We start from the raw sequence: 6,000 nt of genomic DNA on the forward strand, positions 1-6,000 counted from the left end.
TTAATAAATTGACTTGGGTTTCGCCCGAAGCGCGGTTCTCACAGTGTCACGGCATTAGACTGACTGATGCTAATCGTCCGGGGACCCGGGGCTCGGTGGAAATTGATAGTGAGGAAAACAAGGCAGCGATTTTTACCTTATATTACATTTACAGCTCAAATATATAATATAATATTCAAACGGAAAAGAGAGTAGAGAAAAATAATAATATTAATAACAACATTAATAACATAAATAATAATAATTACATAATTTACACATGTGCAAGCGCAATATTTAAAATATGAGCAGTCTGTCAACACAGTTTGACAGATGTGACATTTAAAACTGATTTAAGAAAAATAACGTATCACCTCCATCTAACACAAACACCTGAAGGCCTCGTCACTGAGCCCAGGAACCGGCCTCTCCCTCCGGGGAGCAGAGGTGCTGCCTCAGTCACGAAGGATCATGGATTCTCCTCACAGGCTATTTATCGTCTCATCAGGTTTCACATCCGGAGCCACTCGGGGATAGGTGCTGTGAAATCTGTCGTTTCATACAAATGATAGTGCTGAACATTTCTGAGGCTCTTATTTAGCACCAAACGTGTCGCCATCATTTAATTATTTAGCTTTTAATATATGAAGATCTGCTTTGACTCATGCTGCTGTGTATCCTGTGCCAGGGACGTGCACAAACATTCTGAGGTGCCACTGCTCTAATCTGAAAAAAAAGGACCCCCCCCCCCCCAGTTTAGACATCAGTGCAGATGGGCTGTGTATCCTGCAAACTAGTTTAAGCAGCAATATGATTTTGCGCCTTGAGATGAACACTGTCATTTTGCGCCTTGAGATGAACACTGTCATCTGTGTGCAATAAATAAACTCTTAGTAAATAAATTCCGAGTTGACATTGGATATATTATGTAAAGCAAAATAATGAATAAATTGTGACCTACATGCTAAGGAGCATAGAAAGGTATCGCTTTGCATAATTTTCTTCCATTTTACATCACTGGATGATGCTGCTGGGGGGGGGGGGGGGCAGCTCAGTTAAAGAGGGCAAACTGGCATAAAGAACTGCCAGGTAATCCCTGTCCTCTCCCACTCATGATGTTGTCAAGTCATGGATCAATATCTGTTCTCTCCCCTGGATAAACTTGCCATTTTTCTAAATATTTGATCAACTGGATTGAAACAAAGCAGATACACGAAGAGATTAAAATGTGAATGTAAAGACGTCTTCCATGTATTTGGGCTCTTAATGGTCTGATCTGCTGAGTGTGTGCCCCGGCAGTGACGGAGCAGACCAGGCTCCAGCGTCAGGCCCTTGACAGTGTTTGTAAACGACTTGTTTCCCCCGATCAGTTTGATCAGAAGACCCCGGTTCTCAAACTGTGATTATTACGCCCGCTGATGAATGGAGATCCCGTTTCCCCTAATAGCCAACCCCCCTATTTTCACAACCTCCCACCGCTCACCTCGGCCACTCTCCACCACGACCTCCACTAATTGAGCTGATGATTGCAAGATGTGTGTTGTTGCAGAGCCACAACCCAATACGTGTTGGGGCAGGGGGGCCGTGCACGTGAGGAGGGTACGTGGCTTTTATCCTGTGAGGCTGCTCCGTGCACCGACCTGAGACAAGCGCAACAAGGGGTTGATGAGTAACATTCTTCCAGACGGACATGGGCAGAGAGGGAGAAATTATTAAAGCCAGAGCCTCTGTGTCTATATCGGTTAAGGGGATATGAATGAGGGTCTATCCAATAATTGGTTGTTTACATCTATCTTGTTACCCCAGAGGCCGGGGCTATCCTGCAGAGCGAGGAGGAGATTTCACTAAACTGCACAGGCAGGCAGCAGGGGGGGGGGGGGGGGGGGACGTCTGTGGGTGGGTGGGTGTGTGTAGGTGGAGGTCTCGTCTTGATTTCCACAAGGCTCTGACCGGTCGGCAGGTTCATCAGATTGGATGGTTTTCATTTCAGGCCCGGTGGAGAATGTATGGGCCTGCACATAGAGGTGAGAGAAACCTTGAGCTGATGATCATCACGGGGCAAATAACAGCCTCAGTGTTGAGTTTGGTCTCGTAAATGTTGAAGTGACTCTTCAGTGTGAATGAACTAGTGTCTAAATTCAAGATGTCTGCTAATATGAAGTGCTGAAGAGCTGATCTGATGCACAAAGACTCAATATGGGATTCAATCTTTATTTATATTCAAGCAAATTTGTAGGAAAAACAATGTCAGCAAAATTCTAACGATAGTGTTTCTCCTGAAACCAAGATTAATTCATGCTCAGATTAATCTAAGAAAACTGGAATATCATCTGTCAATGAAACATCTGTAGAATAAGATAATTAATTTGGTTTTCCTCTTGTCAAAATGAGTTTTGGTGCATTTTTCATCCAAATTATTATGATCTGATCTTTTACTGGAGGGAAGACAACTAATTAAAAGTACTATAAGACACTGTCTGTGTTCAAATACAGTTTATCGATCACCCAGTGTTAAAAAACCACCAACAATCCTCCACCCACCCACCAGCACCACGCTGCTGTGGAAGAACCCGGCCTGAACGTGGGAGCAAAACAGCAACAAGTGTCTGTTCTGCTACAAGGCCGACCACTGGACCTAATGAGTGTGTGTGAGTGTGTGTGAGAGACAGAGAGAGAGAGAGAGAGAGAGAGAGTGTGGCTTGCTGCTGGGCTTAATTTATTCGATCAATCACTCCATTTGATTCCTGTTTATTTTCAGGAGTCACACGGTCATTTCAGCCGCACACTGAGCCCTTTATGCGCTGCCAAGGCGTTTCCCCCTCAGCCACTGAGACTGTATACTGGAGCATGCGTTCGGCTGCAACTTGCAGGAGGAGAGCGGCTCCTGCTCTCATCTGATATTTCCCGGCTCCTGACCTTTACGGTGAAATCCCCTCAGACCTGTCTCTCGTCAAACCTGCCGCGAGCAGACACGCAGGTAAATGAGCTTCACACATACAATGAATTATGTCAATGCTGTGGGCTGGTTTTCTAAACGACTGCAAACACACTCCAGCGAGGAATTATGTATTATTATCCTGGACAATTTGGCAAATGGTGCACGGGGGAGAGTGTGCAGCCTCTGCATGCATGTGTTCTCTATAGAGACATATGGCCTGTATGCTGTTCGTGCTCAAAAAGCAGATTTTTTGCCAAAAGCAGTTAGACCAGCAAATATAGCATTTAATCGGAATAACACGTTCACGACCATATTCAAACTCACATAGGTTCTTTATATTCTCACGTGACGTTAAATCCATTTTTAAGGCTGAATATTGATCATAAAAACTATCCCAAACTCAACCTGCTCCTTTTGTGTAGTTCATGAAGACAAGCGAGTAAGAAACCACCATGGGACCAATATATAGGATCAGATAAACCAAAGCCTGTCCTGCATCCAAGTGGACAGAAGCCTGGGGACATATAATTGGATGATGATAACCAATCGCTTCAGATCATGTAACATTTGAAATAGCAAATAAATGACGCTTTTGGCCAGAAACATGAGGAAAAACTTTGCCCCACCCCTCAAACAAACAGAAAGAGGACTTGACTTTGATACCACAATGTTATTTCAGCGTGAACAAGGCCAAAAGCTCGGAGCTGAACATATTTTGGAAACTGGGTTTTACAAAAAAATACAAAATAAGAGAAAGTGAGAGGGAGCACGGAGACACACACAACAACAACATGTCGAGATATACTCCACCGAGGAGCTGAGCAGTTTAACACGCCCGCTGCTTGTTAGGTTATTTTCTCTCAACACGGCTCGGATAGCCAGAAAATGTGTGAATACTTAAGGCGACCAGGGGATTCGAGTATCCCGTGTGAATCCTATACATGTTACAGTGTACAGTATACCTTTACACATTCTGCACAAAGCTTCTCGGTGAAAGCAAACGTCTGCAGCAGCAGCAGCAGCAGCAGCTTAATGCTTTTCCCTCATGCAACATTCTTCCTCTTTTTTTTTTCTTTTACAGTGCTGGAACTCATATGTCAGGAAGGAATTTATTAAGAGCGACCCGCTGTAATTAGCAATGTGCTAATGCTTGAATTTGTATCCATCCCTGTACGCTGGGTTTTTACAACGTTTGGTGGTTTCACTTGAAACACGGTGTTGACCCGGTGTCACCGGCCATATGGGCAGTAAATAGTTCCGTGATAGAGTCAGTGGCTGTGCCCGATACTGTACCAGAGAGAAGCTTCCACCGAACAGCGTGCTGCATGGTGTTATTATGGTATGGAGATGATTGACAGTGACTTTTGGATCCTGTGATTGTCGCTTTGGTTTTACTTTTGTGTGAATGGGTTGAAAACGGCTCAGTAAAGGCTGCTGTAACTTTTAATGCCCACGTTAAAATAATTCCTGCACTATACTTTTATTATGACTCCTAACAGTGAGTGTAATTGCTGCCACGCAGGAGCTTTGAGTTCTTACAACAATGTAGTTTGTTTTATACCAGCGTTAATGACCAATGTAATCCCTGCAGATTCATTGGAAACACAACCCTTCATACGCCATCTGCACTGGTTCCACTGGAGTTTCAGCCTCACTAGTAAAAACTACAGCATTGTCCAAGTCATTGTGATACATCATCAGGGGACCAGGACAATTCCCTGTCACTTACCCTGAGATGTCTAACCTGCTTGTTCCGAACTATCTACATCACCATCTCCATCCCTACAGCCTCTCCATCAATGTGGCTAAAGATTCAAATCAGAACCATGCTCATAAACACACACGGGCGAGTGATCCGTTAAGTAATTTAGACATGGGGCTGATTCATGGTGTCATCACAGCTCAGACCACCCCCCACAGAGCGGCGTATCCTTCTGATCACTTCCTGTTGGTGCCGCCGCCTCTTCTTCACAACAGAACTCTGGATTTGATGTGAATTAGCTTTATTCAGGCTCTGCAAAACCCATTTCTACTGTGAGGCCTCCCAGAAATCCCATTAATGTGTCTCCTTTCATCGTGTAAATGACTTCTCCCTCATTAAACCAAACCATCCATCAACCCTTTCACTGTATTCGGCTCAATGTGAGATATTGCGTAGATGAAAGCGAGTGTTTGCTTTGTAAATAGAAGCGTGGCGGGACGCGTCGCTCACTTGTTTTTATATGGAAGAATTGGATTTCATGATTGCTTTTTAATTCCGCCTGCGAGGTATATTAAATGCCTGCAAACCTCTGAACACTTTGTCCAGGAAACCAACAATTATAGTCAATCTGAGCATATGGCCACCGCAGCTATGTGAGAGAGGAGATGGGGCTCGGGCTGAGGAACCGCCTCATGCATCACTACACTGTACTGTACGTGGAGTTTTTCCATAGGGTCTTTATGCATCATATTCAAACATGGTCTCCTTTTAATGTTTCTCTTAAAGTCAGAATTCTTAAAAATTAAAGCAAATGATAAACCGACAAACACAAGTATAATATTATAAAAGCTTCTTTAAATCCACTGCTTCCTAAAGGTCTCTAATGTTTTACTCTCGATTTATCATCTCTTAACTTCATGTATATGAGACGATCAACTCTAGGATTTCACTGGAAGTGTGTCATCCATTAATCGATACATGATCTTTTCTCGTAAATCTGTTTCTGATCATGATGGAGCCAGCAGATCAGAAACATTTACAAGTAGAAGTTCCACCGCGATAATGCCCGATCTCGCTCTGTTAAAGAAAGTGAAAAACTAATTTCAAAATCCGCCTGTTTATCCTGATCCCCTCAAAAATGATATTTCTTCCTTTGCTCATGATCCACCACTCCACGGAACTTAAATCAGTTTAGTATGAACATGTGTCGATGAAAATGTATCCTCCTTGTCAGAGATGAGATTATATTACTGGATTCAGGCTTTTTAATCAACATGATGAAGAAATCTTTGAGGAAAACATCTAGAAAACTTTCATTCTAAACATTTGTAAGTTGCTTCCTTATATCTGCTCCTAAAACGAGGTTGTAAAAAAGTCCACA

The sequence above is a fragment of the Pleuronectes platessa genome, chromosome 12, assembly GCF_947347685.1.
Source record: "Pleuronectes platessa chromosome 12, fPlePla1.1, whole genome shotgun sequence".
In the NCBI taxonomy this organism is placed as follows: domain Eukaryota; kingdom Metazoa; phylum Chordata; class Actinopteri; order Pleuronectiformes; family Pleuronectidae; genus Pleuronectes; species Pleuronectes platessa.